This window comes from Miscanthus floridulus, chromosome 10 (assembly GCF_019320115.1).
Source record: "Miscanthus floridulus cultivar M001 chromosome 10, ASM1932011v1, whole genome shotgun sequence".
In the NCBI taxonomy this organism is placed as follows: Eukaryota; Viridiplantae; Streptophyta; class Magnoliopsida; order Poales; family Poaceae; genus Miscanthus; species Miscanthus floridulus.
Genome location: NC_089589.1, coordinates 102,372,932 through 102,393,581, shown reverse-complemented (window position 1 = coordinate 102,393,581; position 20,650 = coordinate 102,372,932). Strand labels below are relative to the sequence as shown.

At 41.2% G+C, this 20,650-nt stretch overlaps 1 non-coding gene across 1 annotated transcript; it reads left to right on the top strand.

The window, feature by feature from the left end:
• Positions 1–12,228: 12,228 nt before the first annotated feature.
• Positions 12,229–12,336, top strand: LOC136490393 (small nucleolar RNA R71). The gene has a single exon (XR_010767686.1). It is a non-coding gene; the product is annotated as a small nucleolar RNA R71 (small nucleolar RNA).
• Positions 12,337–20,650: the final 8,314 nt, after the last annotated feature.

Sequence of the window (20,650 nt, the reverse complement as noted above, 5' to 3'; positions counted from 1 at the left end):
TGGGTTCTACAGCCAAGAGTAGTGGGATTCAATGCTTCAAGTGTGGAGGTCATGGGCATGCAATCAAGGAGTGTCCGAATAATCGTGTGATCATTGTGAAAGACAATGGAGCATATGAATCAGCTAGTGAAGAGGAAGTTGAGGAAGAGTTTGATGATGAGGCTCATGAAGATGAGGAACATACTAGATGTGAATTTGAGCAAGGTGCTGCTCTTGTGGTGGCTCAAATTTTGAGCGTTCAAATGAAGGAAGCTGAAAATGGACAGCAACATAATCTTTTTCAAACCAGAGCTAAAGTGCAAGATAAGGTAGTCAAGGTCATCATTGATGGCGGGAGCTGCCATAATCTTGCTAGTCGTGAGATGGTTGACAAGCTTGGTTTGGAACTATCGCAGCACCCTCATCCATATCATGTCCAATGGTTGAATGATTCAGGAGATATTAAGATTGGTTATAGAGTAACGGTTCCATTCAAAATTGGTGAATATGTTGACACAGTAGAGTGTGATGTGGCACCGATGTCTGTGTGCCACTTGCTGCTTGGAAGACCTTGGCAATATGATCGATATACTCAGCATTGTGGGAGAACAAATCAGTACACACTAGATTTGAAAGGAAATAAGTTTGTGCTCAAGCCTATGACGCCTCAGCAAATCATGGCTGAGCACTTACAAAAGCAAACTAAAATTAGTCCGGTAAGTGAAGGAAGAGAAGAGCAAAAGAAATGGAGTGGCATCCACAATTCGGTGAGTGAGTGCCACAAGCCAAATTCGAGAGATAAAAAGAAAGGAGAGGGAGAGCATATAGTTATGCTAGCCACAAAATCTGAGCTGAGAGAAGTGAGGAACAACCCAGATCAAGTGCTCTTTGTACTTATGTGCAAAGACATTTTAATTTCACCTAATGATATCACCTCTCTTCCTAGTGTTGTGTCTCATCTTTTGTAGGACTATGAAGACATTTTTCCAAGAGAAACACCAGCTGGACTACCTCCCATTCGTGGAATTGAACATCAAATTGATCTCATTCCAGGGGCTGCACTCCCTAACCGTCCACCATACCGCACCAATCCTGAAGAAACAAAAGAAATACAAAGGCAAGTACAAGAACTTCTTGACAAAGGTTTTGTTCATGAAAGCTTAAGTCCTTGTGCTGTTCCTGTGATATTAGTGCCTAAAAAGGATGGTTCTTGGAGGATGTGTGTTGACTGTAGAGCTATAAATAATATCACTGTTCGCTATCGTCATCCTATTCCACGGTTAGATGATATGCTTGATGAATTGAGTGGTACCATAATATTTACTAAAATTGACCTAAGAAGTGGTTACCATCAAATTAGAATGAAAGCAGAAGATGAATGGAAAACTGCATTTAAAACTAAATTTGGGCTATATGAATGGTTAGTTATGCCTTTTGGTTTGACTAATGCCCCTAGTACTTTCATGAGATTAATGAACCATGTCCTGCGAGCTTTCATTGGAAAATTTGTTGTTGTCTACTTTGATGATATTCTAATTTACAGCAAGTCTGTTGGAGAGCATATGAAACACATTCGGCAAGTCTTGGATGAGCTTAGAAAGGAAAAATTATTTGCTAATCTTGAGAAGTGCAGTTTTTGCACAGACCATGTTGTGTTTCTTGGCTTTGTTGTATCAGGAAAGGGCATAGAAGTAGATGAATCAAAGGTGAAAGCCATCAAGGATTGGCCAGCTCCTACGAATGTAAGTCAAGTAAGAAGTTTTCATGGCCTTGCTGGTTTTTATAGGAGATTTGTGAGAGATTTCAGTACCGTCGCTGCTCCTTTGAATGAATTGACAAAGAAAGGGGTTGATTTTTAATGGGGGAACTCACAAGAAACTGCTTTTCAAGAATTAAAGAAATGTTTGACTGAAGCACCATTACTTGTTCTTCCAGATTTCACTAAAACTTTTGAAGTAGAATGTGATGCTAGTGGAATTGGGATAGGAGGAGTTTTAATGCAACAAGGAAAACCAGTAGCATATTTTAGTGAAAAATTGGGAGGTGCCCAATTAAATTATTTTGTGTATGACAAAGAATTGTATGCTTTGGTGCGTGTACTTGAGACATGGCAGCACTACTTATGGCCGAAGGAGTTTGTTATTCATTCCGATCATGAAGCTTTGAAGTACTTGAAGGGACAAGCTAAGCTAAATCGTCGCCATGCCAAGTGGGTTGAGTTCATCGAAACATTTCCATACATTGTGAAATATAAGAAAGGTAAGGACAATGTGGTTGCTGATGCTTTGTCTCGAAAGAGTGTGTTGTTAAATCAACTTGAGGTCAAGGTGTTGGGTCTCAAAAGTTTGAAAGGTTTGTATAATAATGATCCTGAATTTTCAGAACCGTATAATCATTGTAAAGATGGAAAAGGTTGGGAAAAATATCACATACATGATGGATTTCTATTTAGAGCTAACAAGCTTTGTGTTCCAAATTCTTCTGTTAGATTGTTTTTGTTGCAGGAATCACATGGAGGTGGACTAATAGGTCATTTTGGATAGAAGAAAACATATGAATTGCTAGGTGATCATTTCTATTGGCCTAAGATGAGGAGAGATGTAATCAGATTTGTGGAACGATGCATCACCTATCACAAAGCTAAGTCAAAACTAAATCCTCATGGCTGATACACTCCCTTACCTGCTCCTAACATTCCTTGGGAAGACATAAGCATGGATTTTATTTTAGGGTTACCTAGAACTCAGAGTGGAAAGGATTCTATATTCGTTGTGGTTGATAGATTTTCAAAGATGGATCATTTTATCCCCTGCAACAAGAGCGACGATGCTTCACATGTTGCTAATTTATTTTTCAGGGAAATTGTGAGGCTACATGAGATGCCCAGGACCATTGTGTCTGATCGTGATGTCAACTTTGTGAGCTATTTTTGGAAAACATTATGGGCTATACTTGGAACCAAGCTCTTGTTCTCAACAACTTGTCACCCTCAAACCGACGGACAAACTGAGGTGGTGAATCATACATTGTCAATGTTGCTGTGAACCATGGTGAAAAAAAACTTGAAGATTTGGGAGGATTGCTTGCCACATGTGGAGTTTGCTTATAACAGGGCAGTACACTCTACCACTAACTTGTGTCCTTTTGAAATCGTATATGGTTTCAAACCTATTGCTCCGATCGATTTGTTTTCCCTTCCATTGTAGGAGAGAATCAACATGGAAGCTTCCAAGCGTGCTGCATATGTAAAGAAGATACATGAGAAGACCAAGGAAGCAATCAAACTAAGTGCTAAACGCAAGGCTACAAGTATGAACAAACATAGGAAGAAAGTGTTATTCGAACCAGGGGACTTGGTGTGGATACATTTGCGCAAGGATCGCTTCCCTGATAAGCGCGAATCCAAATTGCTGCCTCGAGGAGATGGACCATTTCGTGTTCTTGCAAAGATCAATGATAATGCATACAAGATAGATCTTCCAGCAAGCTATGGTGTGAGGACGACCTTCAATGTTGCTGACTTATAGCCACTCATAAGAGAAGACACTTTAGAGTTGAGGACGACTCCTTTTCAAGAGGGGGAGGGTGATATGACCACGTCATCAACCAACATGTTACAACCTCCAATTCAAGTAACACCAACTCAAGTATCACCTACATCGACACTAGCCTAAGCCTTTGGTGGCCCAATTACACGTAGTCGAGCAAAGAAGCTACAACAAGAGGTGAGCGCGCTACTTTATGAAGTTCAATTTAATATTAATGAGCATTATATACTACCTAAGTCGTGCACATTGTTGTTGCTCAGGTTCACTAAAGAGAATGGCAAGAACACACAAGGTGATGACCACAGAGAAGAACCACACTCGAACCAGACCAGTCCTGTAGAACAGTCGGAAATAAATATTCATAACTTTTGATTTCCAGAGGCTATGAAGGTGAATGAGCACATTTTGGAAAGCTTGTCGAGTCTAGTTTCCAATGATGCTAACGCCGACTAGTTTGAACTTCTAACTAATGAAATCTGACCAGCTTAGTACATACTGGTCAGACCTCTTGAAACTGACAGATGTGTCAAGAAGAAAATATCATAACTTTTTATTCCCAAGGGCTATGGAGGTCAATGAGGACTTTTTGGAAAGCTTGTGAAATCTAGTTTCTAATGCTTCGAGGCCAACCAGATCTGACCAGTTTTAGTGCAGACTACTTAGAGGGTTAACAATCTTCTTAGGGCATGATATTGGTACAACTTCTCATATTAAACTGTACCATTCTACAATGTTTCGTGGTGTATGCTATATGTGGTGTGAAATCTTATCAAGTTAGATTTCTAACGCAACCAACAACATGTCATTTATATTTTTCAAGATGGAGTTATTGCCAAAACACTGAAGACTGTGCAGAAGATCAACAGCCACGCGAAAACTACTCAGAAACTCATTTCATGGAAGCTTGTTCACATAGCCTACCCTTTCTTTTCCTTTTCGTGTTTATACCTATCTAGGAGGGTTGTTCCTATTATAAATATCCATGTACTCCTAACCAAAGAAAAGACTTTTGATAATCAAAATACAGAACCCCCCTTTGTTCAGCTATGTGCTAACAAATATTGAGAGTGATCTCTACCCCTTTGCTCTTGTGATTTCCTTCGCGGGATTTATAGAAGCGGTGGCTTCATCCGCTCCCAATTGGTGCTCCTACTCCCTTCGAGGTTTACCTTGATTGATTGTAGTTTGTGTTGGTTGGTTTCTTGAGAGTGTGGTTGGGTGAATCCTCAAGTCAGGTTGCCGGTTAAAGACGGTGGTTGGCTTCGAGTTTTAATTGCCAGGTTGCACTAGTTATCGTTGCCTGCAGCAAGTTATCCGGCTGTTCTTCAACTAGTTATCTGGTGATTGATCCTACATCGTGAAGATCAGGACCTCGCATCGTATCAGTGTACGACATGTTTGGAGCGAATAGTTCAGCGACCCGGTGTAGCACAGCCTCCATCATGTTCTTCGTCCTCTCCTGGGTGCCGTTAGTATCTCCTTTGAAGTCAAGGCCTACATGAGCCCTCTCCTTGCAGGGCTGGATGCGACACAGTATGAAATTCACTGCCACCACCACTCCACTCATCTTCATGCCCCTCATTAGCTCGAGGAGCTCCTTCACCTATTCCATATTGGCACTGGTCGATTTCTCTGACCAGCTTCTTTGATTCTTTGGAATCTGGTCGATATCACATTGGATGGTAGAATCAGTTTGCTTCATATAGAACCACCTGGCATTCCACCCCTTCAGTGAGGTATTCAGTGGCATAGGAATGTATTCACTTGCCATCCCATCGCGGAGCTGTAGATACACACCGCCGACAACTTTGGAACTGCCCCCTCCTTTCTTCTTCAGCCAGAATGAAATGGGGAAGATGCCAAGATAAACCTCACAGAAGTGGATAAACACAGAAATGTGCAAAATAGTGTTTGGATGAAGATTACATAAGCTCACTCCCCAATACTCCAACAGATCCCTTAAGAAAGGATGTACCGGAAGCCCTAATCCATGCCACAAGTAATCTTCGAATACAACGAGTTCATCGGTGTGTGGCATCAGATAGGGCTCATCGTCGGCTGGACACCATCCAGCGGTGACATGATCAGGAAGAATGCCCGCCTCCACCATCTCATTGAGCTCCGTCTCCCCCATGTGTGATGGTACCCATTCCTTATCATGGCTCGCCCTAGTGGTCGCCTTCTTCATGTTACCACCTCCCCTCTTCGGTGCCATCCCTCAGATCTAGATCAGAACTGGTCCCTTTATGCAAACTTTTTAGCACTAGCGGCGAAGCACATGTGAATGCGAATGGGGGAGCATGATGTTGAGGAGGAAGATGAAGTGACAAAGGTGGGAGTGCAGAGTGCGGCGACACATTTATAAAGACACCCTCTTGACTTTTTGCATTGAACGGTTTTTGGGAAACCACACCATACTGATTTGCGCCCTTCCGAATTCCCCAAAGCGGTGTGCTAGGCTGTTATCTAGACTACCATGCAATTACAACCCATATCGTCCATTTTTCGACGCAACTCGGTACTGCACACTGAATATTCGCCGACCACTCCGTAATACCATCAAGGCTCAGTAATTTCTACTATACAGTCATTACTCTGGTTTTTTCTCCATGATTTGAGTAATCAGCACTTCTTGATTTATTCGAGATTTCCACTTGTGGCTTGGGGACTACGCCATCCTTATGATTTGGTTTCTTAGCACAATGGGGATTTTTTTGTTACTGTTGTTTCTGACCCTGGCACCACGTGACCATGTCACCTACTATTAGGCTCGGGGACTAAGTGGGCACACTTCACCTTGCGATGAATGTGTGCTTTTCATTTCAGGGCTCATCACATGGACTGGTTGCCTGCTCGGCTGGTCTTCTGTCTTTCTTCTACTTTTTGGACCCTGGCTCCACGTGACCATGTCACCTACTATCAAGCTCGGGGACTAAGTGGGCACACTTCACCTTGCGGTGAGTGTGTTTTCTTTAATCTATTCATTGGAAGACTCCATGCCTCTTGAAGTTGAAGAAGATTATCTCCCTTTCTTGTGTTCAGACTCTAAGTGAGCACACTTGGTTCACAGCAAGGAAATTTTCGATTTTGAACTTAAGCTCCTTACATCCTTCTGGCAAGCCTTACATGGGTAAGCTCATGCTCGGCTAGACAGTTAAGCTAGTCGGTTATGGTCCACAACTGCTCGGTGACTCATTAGGGTGTTCGAACTATGAGTCTGACTACTTGGCTTTATTTACACCTGCTCGGATAAGCACAAGACGGCGTTGCACAATGGATACAAGGTGCTTAGGGACTAGCTGTGGGGGTACAACCCCGGATACCTATGGTAGACTACATGGGCTACGCCACCAGGGGTGGTCTAGCCCACAAGACAAAGGCTTATGGTGCACGGTACTGCTCGGCGTGTACCGCAAGACATCAAGGGTGATATCCTGAAGATGCTATGAGATCTGTTAGGATATGTTCGATCCCATGATTCCTATATTCTGTTATTACTTACCGGTTATCTCCTAGATCTAACCGACTTCTAACCCTACTCCCCAGCTATATAAGGCGGGTAGGGGACCCTCTCAAAACACATGCAATATCATACGATAGCCAATACAAACCAACTGACCATAGGAGTAGGGTATTACGTCATGTAGATGACCCAAACTTGTCTAACTCTTGTGTCTCTGTTGCCTTCTTGTTCTTAATTACGCGCACCTTTGCCAATCAATCTACCTTCATGGGATACCCCTCGGAGGACTGTCAACGATATTCTGTAGAGACAAAATGATAAACTAGCTATACTAAGTATATAATCAAAGTAGACGATGAACAATATAACAAAAAACATGAAGAAGATGAATACTAATATTGTCATAACAATTATAGCAACCTAGGAGCAGGTGGAGAACTAACATTATGACCCGGACGCTGACAGTGGGCCCAAGGGGCCGGGTGGCCTGCAGGTGGAAGCCTCTACCACTCTGCCTCGGCGTGGTGTCCTCTGCTGTCTTCTAGAACCTTATAGTGTCTGTTTCATGGTGGATAAGCGCAATTTAATCTGACATGTAGGTCCACCTTGATGGTTTTCTGGTTAAACCCTGTAGGAAATACTGATTCACCAAAACTCATGGAATTTATTAGTTTAAACCCCTAGAACTTTGTTGGTGATCATATTTATGCCCTTATTCATGTTTCTTTGATGGTTTATAATGGTTGTCAACTACAGTCAACAAACTCCCCCAAGCTTAACCTTTGCTAGTCCCTTAGCAAAATTAAACTTAGCAAAAATTGGATCATGAGTTACTTCAATGCTTTCACTCCTCAAAAGTACACATGCGTTCAAACAAGAATTCTCCTCTGGATTAGAATAAACTGATCTGACTTTCAAACTCACCCATATTACCTTCAACCATGGGGCTTCTTAGCCTTCACTTAGGTCTTAAGCAATCGAAAGACAGAATGATCAAGTCAAGCACTATGTCTCTAGTTCTTTGCTCAACCATTATTCTGGAGTTTTTGTAAGTTTTCAAATTAAAACTCAGAGCTTCCATTGTATGACACTCTCAAGTCTCTCAATATATGTGGTATTTGTGGATCCTTACCAAAGGCAATTATGATGTTATGCCTTTCTCTTCCTACAACTAAAGCTTATGTGGAGCTCATAGGAGTGGAGAAAGCATGAAATATCATACTTGCAATACATATATTGTAAAGTCAAACCTCAGATCCAAAAAGAGTTGAGTCATACAATCAAATCAAGATGTGCATGTGTGTGAATGTATGGTATATATATGGTAGCTAACCTAATTCTACCTTGCCCCTTGAAAATATATCTCTCTTTTAGAAATTGAAAATAACTTTGCAAGAAAACATGGGCTATCTTATTCATCTCTTTCTTTCTTCTCTTTTTTTTAGGTGGGCATCTGAGTACCCATTGTCTTAGATATTTTGGACACTTGTATATTTTTTTAATACTCTCTCTTTTTTATGAATAACTTTTGCATAGCCCAATGCTTCTTTTTCCGTAACAAAACTTTTGAGAGATAGCAACAAGAACTTTGGAGCATTTATTTGGGGGATATCCTATAGGGTATATTTTTGGTGTTCACTCCCAGTGTAGGAGTAAAACATTTTTGAGTGAATCTAAATGGAATGTCATGTTTTTGCGCCTACCCCCAGTGTAGGAGTACTGCATATGTGGGTGGTGTGTATGTGATCTTGATTTTAAGAGCATGACAAACCTCTCATAAGGGTCAACAAAGCTTGATTACACTCAATGCAAAAGCAAGCAGCATATATGAGTGGAAGTTTTCCTGGTCTAAATATCACTTATGGCTCTAGTAGGAATTCAAGCTTTGTCATACAAGGAACTCATCATGAAGCATTTTTATATTTTTCAAAAGATAAATCTCTAGAACTCTAGTATCACTTGGAACAAGATAAACAGTAGCTTAGACCTTCTCCTATAGTATCCATCAATTACCTAGACTTAGATCAAGCATATGCTACCCAGGAGTTTCAAGCTCAGAGTAAATTCTTATATCAAAAGAGTCTTATCCAAAACTCGAGAGAATTCAAGGCTAAAAACTAGGTACTTGAAAGGAATTATGATAGAGCAACTATTCATCATTTCCAATGTAAGAGATTATCTTCAGAGTTCTTTTATTTATTTGGCTCAACTCTTAAAAATCAAACTAAACACACATTTTTTTAAGTTTTAAGATCATACCTTATAATATTTATATATAACTGGCTAAGATAAATTTTTATTTTGTTTTAGCTTGTTATGCATCTTTTTATTTCCTTAGCTAATATAAAGCAAACTTACTAATAGTAAAACTAAAGGAAGAAAATACTTAGCTAGATACACGGGGGATGCTCCTCCCCCAAGCTAGATGTTGCCGTGGTCAATCGTTGGATGTTGATTGATCTTTCTTAGAGTGGGTTTGTCGGCGTATGTCCTTCTCATCCACGAGTGGAGTGAGATGAAGACAACCGAGTGAACTTGCTCTTGATCATGTGAATCATCCTACAAAATACTCCAACAAGAACAAACTTGTGCGTCGATTAAGATAAGGGGTTAGCGGTCAGCTATTCAGAGATTTGTTCTTGTGAGTTTAGATATATTTTCTAATGGCAGAATTTTAACAGGATGTCTATCTAATATTTTTGGATTTTCTATTTTTTATATGCTAGAAAAAATATATGTAGGCATAGTATATATATATATATATATATATATATATATATATATATATATATATATATATATATATATATATATATATATATATATATAATTTTTATGCCACCAAGGTGGATATTCCTTGGGCTTCTTATACCATGAAAATTGTTCACAAGGGGCTTAAGGATGCAATAATATTTTTATTTTCTTTTCATATGTGATGATGATCTGCAGTAATAAAACTTTTTATTTTTCTTTATATGCAGAAAATGAAATATAACTAGATGTATGCATATATTTTTAACTAATGCAATGCTAATGTAAAAAAGTAAATATGCTAAAGTAAGAACAATTCATGCAATACTCAAAAAAAATATGGATAACTACCGATATTACCTCACGGCGAGGGTTTAGATTTTTAAGTCCTCTAGATAGGACTTTACTCTAGTCTTATTCATTCTTCGGGTGCATCATCCGATCTCGGTGATGGAGACCCTGATGGTTGCACCTCTTTTTGATTCTGATGATGTCACCTTCTCCTTCCACACCTGCTTGGTCGGTGGGCTTGACTTAGCGGTGTAGGTTCCTTTTTCACAAATTCTTCAAGTTGTTCATCTTCCTCCCATCCACTCTTTGGGGGTTGATTCTTCTGGCTTTGTGATGATCGACGTCTCCTCCTAGAGCGGGTCTTCTTTGGCTTCTCATAAGTAGTATAACTATTGAAATAACAACATACCTTTTCTCTAGGGAATTGGAAGTGGACTTATCTAGATCCGTCGTAGATGATCGCGTTGGTGGTGTTGAGGAACGGTCTTCCCAGGATGTTGGGTGTATTGTCTTCTTCTTCTCCCATGTCCAAAACCGTGAAGTCGGCAGGGGCAAAGTGGTCATGTATTCTTACCATAACGTCCTTTGCTATTCCTTCTGGGAATCGAATTCATTGGTTCGCCATCTGCAACTGCATATATGTAGGGTACAAGGGTTCATTACCAAATAAATATTTATATATTACCTTGGACATTATGTTGACACTCGATCCAATGTCAAAGAAGGTCTTGTGGAAGATTCTTTGTCCAATGGTAGACTCGATCGTTGGTACACTAGGATCATCCTTCTTGGCAAGGAATGGTGAAGCAAGGAGGTGGTCAAACTTTGATCTGAGTGTGTTGATTATGTTGACTGATTCTTGTGGTGACTGCCTGGTCTTGTTCTTCCTCCTTCTACTATTGTTCTTCTTCTTAGTCATAGTTGTCTCTTCAGACAGGTACGGTGTCTGCGGATGTCTAGGAGATTGCATGATACAATTCATGAAAGAAAACTTCTCTTTCTTGTCTTTGATTGTGAAGCAGATCTTTGCACTATCCACGTAGATGATGGCCTTTGCGTTGCTTAGAAAAGGTCGGCCCAAGATGATGGGTGCACTTTTATCTCCACCTGTTTCCAAAACCACAAAGTCTATGGGAACATATGATTGTCCCATTCGAATAATGGCGTCTTCAAGAACTCCCTTGGGGTAGCAAAGTGACTAATCTGCAAGCTGCATACGCATATTTGTGTACAACAAAGGTTCTCTTAAGATTTTCTCATCAATTACCTTTGGCATGATGTTGACACTTGCTCTAAAGTCATAGACAGCTTCTTAGAAGATGTGAGGTCCAATGGCGATGGGGATGATAGGTCTCCCTAGATCACCCTTCTTTTTCGACAAGGTATAATCTATCCACCTTCCCATCGATGGCTCCATGTAGTAGTAAGCTGCATTGTGAATATCGGCAAAATTTGTAGTTTCTAAATTTTCTAGTTGCCCCGGAACCTTACCTTTGTCGGATAGAGGAACAGCAGCCGCCAGCTGAGCAATTTGTGATTCTATCATTTTATTAAAGCTATGCTGGTTCTTAATGATAGAAGCAAAGCTATCTATTCTATTACTTATATTTTCTAGCATTTTATCATTGGTAGCTACCTTCTTAGATAATCCTTTCATGAGTCTAGATTAGCTAGCAATTAATTCTCTCAAGGGTGGTTGATTGAAGTTATTATAATTATTACCTTGAGGATTACCTTGGTAGTTACTTTGGTAGTTCGGCCTCTGTTGTTGGTTCCATCCTTAATTTTGTTGAGGATGATAGTAGTTGTTGTTGACAAAGTTCACATCCTCATGTATTTTAGGACAGTTGTTCCCTGAATGCCTAGTGTTTCCACACTCTTCACATGTCATGTGGGGAGTCACGAATGTGCATGACTTCTTTCTTCTCATTAGCTCAGTCTTCAAGCTTCTTCATCAGTAGGTCCATCTTGACAGACAACATATCTACCTCCTTAAGTTGATGCATACCTCCACCTCTCTTGCGGGTTTGAACTTGTTCTTCATTCTAACCTTGGTTGGAGGCCATCTTCTCTACAAGAGCTATTGTAGCTGGAAGTGTGAGTAACAGAAATGCACCTCTGGCAGCAGCATCCATAGTCTCATAGGTAGTATTGGTTAACCCATGGTAGAAGGTCTGCATGAGTAGCCAATTTTCCATCCCATGTGAGGATATTCTGCAATGTAGTCTTGAAAGCGTTCCCATGCATCAGGTACAGATTCATCATGTTGTTGCTGAAAACTTGAAATTCTCCCACGTAGAGCATTGGTCTTGCCCATGGGGAAGAACTTGGCTAGGAAGGTAGTGGAGCAGTTTTCCCATGTAGTATTTCTATCTTTGTTGGCATAGAACCACTGCTTCACCTTCCCCTAGAGTGAGAATGGGAAGATGCGAAGTAGTATGCCATCCTTGGTTACACCTTTGATGGTGAAAGTGTTACATATCTCCAAGAAGTGTTGGAGATGTGCACTCACATCTTCATGTGCCTTTCCACAAAACTAGCTAGCTTGCACCATGTTGATGAGAGATGGCTTGAGCTCGAATCCATTATCTCCAATATTGACATTAGGTCCAGTATGGATGTTGGCAGTGGTTGGAGCAGAGAATTCATGAAGAGTTTTGTCAGCCATGGCTTCAAATTCAGGTGTTAAGCTTCGCCTTATCCTGTTGTCTTCTGATTCTAAAGCTGAGACTTTCTTGAGTTTGGCTCTAGTTCTCCTAATTAATGCTTCAGGATCTTCAACATAGTTTGTTGGAAGGTTAAAACCAATCATACATTATCCTGCATAAGATACACAAGTAGACAAAACATGGGTAAGCCTATTTGACATAGGTCAGTGGTTTATCTCGATCACATCAATAAGCATAAGTTTATCAATACTTCCTTTATCTAACTACCTTCCCCGACAACGGCACCAGAAATGCTTGTTGGTATTTATTAACTTGTCACTTGTTTTAGTAGCCACCTATTAATTACCTACATCTCCTAACATCACTTTACTAGGATGTCATCCCTAGTGATGGTGCCAGAGATGCTTGTTGATACTGCCTAGCATCACTACTAGAATGATACTAAGTAGTTCTTTATCATTTTATGTGACTAGAAAGAATATAAAGATATATGAATGAAAAGGGATCTGCAAGCGCATAGATAATTATACCATTGTAGGACTTCACCCGAGAGTATTCTAGGTATCATTATTTATATTTTACCACTGAGGTCTAGCATGGACATGTATTGATAACTTACACTATTGATGAAGAAGTAAACCATAACCAATATTCTACTCATAATAGGGGTAAGTCATAGGATAAGATATATATATGATAAGTATTGATCAGTGATAATGATAAATCACTCAGAGTACTCCATTCTATGGCATTAGCATGGTCAGGTAGAATATTAGACAAATAATTCCTAAGTCATTCTTAATTACATGTCAAAGCATACTTTGATTAGTGCAATTACACCTAGTAATCATGGCTAAGATCATCTCTATATCTACACATAAGGGATATTACTAAGGAAGATTAAGAATAGAGCTTATCTTCCTTCGTAACTATATCCTACTTGAATACTTATATTTAAGGAGTGGACTAGAAAGGACTCAACAGGAGTGTCACATCCGCAATCTACCACATGGCCTGGAATATAGGGTGTATCCGCAGTGTCACATCCACGAATTGTTGATGAAGATGACCTCGGAGGCGGTTCCAAGATTGGATCTACGGTCATAGGTATTAGGGTGGCCGACGCAGAGTTGATCTACATTGGCTCGATGATCTCTCTATCTTTGTTAGCGTTGATGACCTAGGAGATCGATCCAACCATGAAGATCTGGTCGGGCTGCTGGGAGGACGAAGAGCCTACAAAATGTACCATCTTGTTCGACATGGAAATAGCACACACACCTGTACCTAACGCGCCAACTATCGACATAATATCATCGACAGTCCTCTAAGGGGTATCCCACGAAGGTAGATTGATCGGCAGAGATGCGTGTAATCGAGAATAAGAAGGCAACAGTCATAAGAGTTAGACAGGTTTGGGCGATCAGCGCAACGTAATACCCTACTCCTGTGGTCTGTTGGATTGTATTGGCTATGATATGATGTTGCGTGTGTTTTGAGGGGGTCCTTGCCAGCCTTATATAGTCTAGGGGTAGGGTTACAAGTTAGTTAGATCTAGGAGATAACTGGAAAGCAATAACAGATTACATGAATCATGGGTTCGAACGTATCCTAACAGATCCCGTAGTATCTTCATGATATCGCCCTTGATGTCTTGTGGTGCACGCCGAGCAGTGTCATGCACCGTAGGTCTTCGTCTCATGGGCTAGATCGCCCTTGGGAGCGTAGCCCATGTAGTTTGCTGTGTGTATCCAGGGTCGTACCCCCCACATGTCCCCAGTTGAACAGTAGAAGACATAGCTTACCCAAGTTAGAATTAGAGAACCTCAGTTATCCTCTCTATGCTCCTATTTATCCTTAGCCTTGTTGTTGCTCCTAGTTAAGTTAAACCTTAACCTAGTCGCTACCCCTTGTTAAGTTAGATCGTAGTTAGTGTCACATGTTTCCCTATGGATACGATACTTGGAATACTTCCGTGTGAAAGCTACAGCGGTATCCGTGTGCTTGCGGATTTATCTGTGTGCGTTAAATATACCAACACAACCCCACCAATAGCAGGGGGCAAGGTCAAGGTTAGATGATAGAGGGGCAACCACCAGCTCAACAATCTCCAAGTGCCCCAATCACACAGACGAATCAGCTTCCAACTGGACAAAACCAAGTTTATTCAATCCAGTAGCCAACCTCGCTGATCAGTCAGCAGGTTGTGCATCGGCCATCTCAGGTAAAGTTCACTACTTCCCATTAGACACCTTAGTCCGCCTATCAAATTGCCAAGGATGTCAGTCCTAACTTCTTCAATAGTCAGTTACAAGGATATACCACTCACAAGGCCCAGATCGACTATCCAGAAGGTTATCATCCAATTTCTAATGCCAGCACATACGAGATGATGCCACACCCTGGGTATCAGAATCCTTATAACTACAATGGACATCAGCTACAAGTTCAAGGACAAAGGTGTCAGGCTTAGGGTCAACAAGCTTAAGCACAAGGATCTCAAGCCTAGGCCCAAGGACAGCTAAGACAGGAAGCCGTTGGCATGGATGCTGACGAATTCATTACACAATAGTTGCTATGATGTAGAGCCAGTTTGTTCTGAGGCCCAAAGGGCAAGTTGGATCCTACCAGTGCCCAAACCCTGCTTGGTATGATATCGTGCAACTCCCTCCACGCTACAGGGTCCTAGACTTCTCCAAATTTATCAAGGTAGACGAGATGACAACCATGGAACATATCAGCCGCTATCTTGTTCAGCTCAGAGATGCATCTATTGAGGAGGCACACAAAGTTTGGTTCTTCTCTTTGTTCCTCTCTTAACCGGCCTTCAGTTGGTTTTCTTTGCTCGAACCAAACTCCATCACTGGGTGGGCCGATCTGGAAAATAAGTTTCATGCATATTTCTATAGTGGGACAGGAGAGAAGAAGCTTACGGATCTAACAAGCATGAGGCAGAGAAACAATGAGTTGGGCTCTGGGTTTATTCAGAGATTTAGAGAAGTAAGGAGCCATTGCTACTTATTGAATCTATTTGATGGCCAATTGGTTGGATTGGCCCTTCAAGGGATGTCTCCATTGATTAGAGAGATGTTCGAAGGCCAGGACTTTGAAAGCTTGGCCCATTTAGTTCAGAGAGTGTCTACTTTTGAAAGTCAGCACAGGACCCTACGCAAAGAGAAGTATTTGAAGGGGACTACTGCTATGACTGATCCCTATGATGCAGACTCTGATGAAGATGAAGAAGTCGCGACCGCTGAATGGACATGGGGCAAGGCTCTAGTATCGTGTCCATGGGTGAAGGAAAAGTAAGATGTTTACGACTTCGATGTCAAGAAAGCCGACAGGATCTTTGACTTGCTGCTAGAGAAGAAGCAGTTGAGACTACCTATGAATCATGTGATCCCTTTAGCTGAAGAGTTAAAGGGGAAGAAATACTACAAGTTCCATAATGCCACCACTCATAATACTAGCGAGTGCAGAATCTTCTACGTACACATTTAGAAGACCATTCAAGCAAGCCCAAAGAAGATTTAAACCTGAATTGCTTGAAGACATTAAAAAGGAAATCACAAGGCTATACAAAGCCAATTTCATTCTGCAATGTCGATATGCTGAGTGGATTTCAAACATAGTCCCCATGCTCAAGAAGAATGGCAAACTAAGGGTTTGCATTGATTTTAGATACCTAACAAAAGCTACACCTATGGATGGTTATCCAATGCCGATAGCTGATCTATTAGTAGATGCAGCAATAGGGCACAAAGTTATCAGCTTCATGGATGGCAACATAGGCTATAATCATATTTTTATGGCCAAAGATGATATTCCTAAAACTGCTTTTAGGTGTCCTAGAGCCATTGGATCAATGAGTGGGTAGTCATGACTTTTGGTTTGAAAAATGCCGGTGCAACTTATCAATGAGCTATGAATTATATCTTGATCGACAGAATAGTTGAGATATACATCGATGATGTGGTTGTGAAATCCAAAGGTTATAGAGAACACCTAGTGATCTATGGGAAACTCTAGAGTGCACAAGGAAACATGGTTTCAAGATGAACCCAAACAAATGTGCTTTTGGAGTATCAGCTGAGAATTCTTGGGTTTCATGGTGCACGAAAGGGGGATTGAAGTTGGGCAGAAAAATATGAAGGCTATCGATGAAGTAGTTCCACCAACAAATGAGACCCAGCTGCTGAAGCTATTGTCGTTCTCTCCCCTATTGAAGCTAAAAGCTAATCAAGAATTTAAATGGGGCGACGTACAACAGAAGGCATTTGATGAGATTAAGGAAGACATGATGGCTCCACTGGTGCTGGTCCCTCCACAGCTTGGCAAGCCCTTTAAATTTTACATGTCGGCTGATAACCATACAATAATTAGATCGGCCTTAATGCAATAATTTGAAGGGAATGGAACGGGTCATTTTCTATCCGAGTAGAAGCCTTTTGGACTCAGAAACAAGGTATTCTCCCATATAAAAGTTATGCTTATGTGTATTGTTAGTATTTATAAGTGCAAATAGAATATGAAGAATTCCGCAAGCGCACATAATACCATTGTATCATTTTACCGGAAGTATTCTAGGTATCGTTATTTATATTTTACCATAGGGAAACAATGGAGTAAAGACTTATTAAATATCAAAGGAGTATCTATCAGTCAACATACCAGCATGGCTAGAGCAGGGATGAAGGTAATGATAGGAATTAAGGGTAATGATACTCAGGGGGTAGATCTATAAGATAACGTAAACTAGTCAACTCGGGAGAGCAACGAGTGAGGTAGATTCCTATGACATTCTTATTACATGGCCAAAGTATATATACATCCAACTATAGTTAAGACTAACTCTACTCTTGTGCACTTTAGGATGCTGCTTAGATGGTAGAGTACCCACAATAGATAACTCTACCGACACGACTACGGTCCTACAATTTAAGAACCAGCTCAACTTGGAGTGGATTACAAAGGATAGACAGGGCTGTCACCACCCGTTGCTACCACCCAACTAGAGAACAGGGTGCACTCATAGGCAGAGCATCATATAAGCACCATGCTTACATGAGGCTCGGCTACTTAGCCTAATCAATAAACTAGCAGGCTAAGCGCTCTATGAACCCGCACACAAAAGTAATGATAACCATAACTAAGCAAGATATATATTCAAAGTAATCATAGCCATGTAGATAGGAATATGATGAATTGATAATAAGTCTTACAAGATGTAGAAGTGAAGATACAAGGCTTTGACAAGCCTCCAAGGCTAGATCCAGAACTTGAGTATGAGCCCAACTCGACCCTCACTCCTAAGCTACTAATCTACTACATTGGAGAGTCTAGACCTAATCCTCCTAGTGTATCTTGATCTCTAAATGAGAGGTATGAATTAGTGTTTCAAGGATACTCTAGGGAGGGGGGTAGGGGCTGCTATATATAGGCCGGAGCATCAATTCTAGACCCTTGGATCAAACTAACTTGAAAGAACAACGTAGATGCAATCTAGGAGGTGGTGGAGAACCGACATTCGAAGGAGGGGCCGACAGGTCGGCCTAGGGGGCTGGGCGGCCTACAGGTGGGGTTGGTCGACCCCACATGGTAGACACCTACCCTCCGCTTTAGTGGTTTGCCTTCTGGAGTCTTCTAGAGTCTTCCCACATCGATTGCGCTACGGATAAACATGATTTGCTTTGACGAATAGGCCCTCCTTGACGGTTTTCTGAGTAAATCCTCCTGTAAACACATATTCACCAAAACTTGTGGAATTTATTAGTTTAAACCCCTAGACCTATGTTTGGTGATGGAATTAAGTATATATGCAGGTTATGTTGACGGTTTATAATTGATGTTAGTGACCGTTAACAAGCTCCACTAAGCTTAACCTTTGCCAGTCCCTGAGCAAAGCTAAACTCAGCAATGGATTAGGAGTTGCTACAATACTTTCACTCCTCAAAAGTACACAGGTGTTCAATCAAAAATTCTCGTCCAGATTAGAATAAACTGATCTGACTTTCAAACTTACCCATATTACCTTCAACCATGGGGCTTCACAGCCCTCACTTGGGTCTTGAGCAATTGAAAGACAGAACGATCAAGTCAAGTACTATGTCTCAAGTTCTTTGTTCCACCATTGTTCCAGAGTTTTTATAAGTTTTCAAAATCAATCTTAGAGATTCCATTGTATGACACTCTCAAGTCTCTCAATATATGTGGTATTTGTGGATCCTCACCAAGGCAGTAAAGATTTTATGCCTTTTCTCTTCCTACCACTAAGGCTTATGTAGAGTTCATAGGTAGGGTGAAAGCTAGAGCATACTTGCAATACATATATTGTAAAGTCAAACCTCGAATCCAAAAAGAGTTAAGTCATACAATCAAATCAAGATGTGCATGTGTGCGGATGTATATGGTGGATATATCTATGGTGGCTATCCTAATTCTACTATGTTCCTTGGAAACTATTGATGGTAGTTAACAACCATTATAAACCGTCAATTAAACATGTATAAGGGCATAAATGTAATCACCAATGAAGGTTTAGGGGTTTAAACTAATGAATTCCATGAGCTTTTGTGATTTCATGATTGTAGGAGGATTTATCCAGAAAACAACTCCTAGAACCACTATCATACACTCCAAACAAGCATACCGACGATAACAAGTGATTCTACCCACGACACCTACGAAAGTCGACCTAAGACGGAGCCCAAGCCTTGCCACTAGAAGGAGGAGCCCACATGGCACCATAGTGGGCCGGCCAGCCCACTAAGGAGGCCGCCCGGCCCATGAGGGTAGCCCATCACCCTCCACCACCGTGTACTCCTTCCTACAATCTACACCATTGATTCTAAGGTGATTTTAGGTCGGTTCATCCAACGGTGGTCGGGAGAGTTGACACGGATCGATGACGTGGCAATTCCTTGCCCCCTACTCCTCCTAGAGTCCTTGCCACTTACTCCACTTCGATTCCTTGGCCGCTACTCTACCTCTAGCCTATATATAGCAGCCCCTACCCCCTCCCTCATTAGATCCTGAAACCCTAATTCATATTCTCCTTGTCAGGATCAAAGCCAGCTATCAAGAGAAGATTAGTCCTCCATAGGATCTAGTCTTATAAATAGAAATAGTGAGATAGAGAGTGAGGGAAGAGTTTGGAGGATGCGCCAGCCTATCGGTGCTCTCCCTACGACTTGTACCTTGGTGGATCCAAGTTCTATCTGAGCTTGCCTCTAAGATTTCTCTGGTAATCAACTTCTAATTCAAGTAAGCTTCTTGTTTATATTATTCATCAGGTTCACAACTTGTTTGAGCGCTTTATTCTTTATCCGGGAAGAGTAAAGTAGTAATTGTAGTGTAAGCATGGTGCTTAGACTCTGGTTACTTGTGGATGTGTAACAACCCAAAAATCCATACACCCAAAAATACCAACTACAAAATTTTTCTTAAAACTCCCATATGATGATGAGTGTCATGTATAGTAACCCAACCTAAGAGATGCATTAGGTCTAACACCAACCCAAGTTAACACATAAGCATGGCATGTCATTAGTTAATTGTGTTTATTTAAATTCTAACAAATAAAGTATTGCATGCTTTGTTAATTTGAAATGTGATTTGGATTTCCATTTGAGTTATGATATGCTTAACAACTCCAATGAATTTGGTGCACCCATTTTGAATTCAAAATACCCAAACCAAATTTGAATTCAAATCAAGGAAGAAGAAAAAGAAAACAGAAAAAGGAAAAGAAGAAGTAGGCCTCCTAGCCAGCAGCTCAGCCCACTTCAGCCAGCCAGCCCAACCGGCCTGCCAACCCTTCCCGTCTTCAAAGCGCGCGCGTGGCCCACGAGCCGGCCCAGCGCATCACCCGCGCACCCGTCTGCCTCGCTCGCAGCCGCTGCCCGCTAGACCCCGCATGTCAGCCACCTCCGTCTACAGTGTCATCTTCC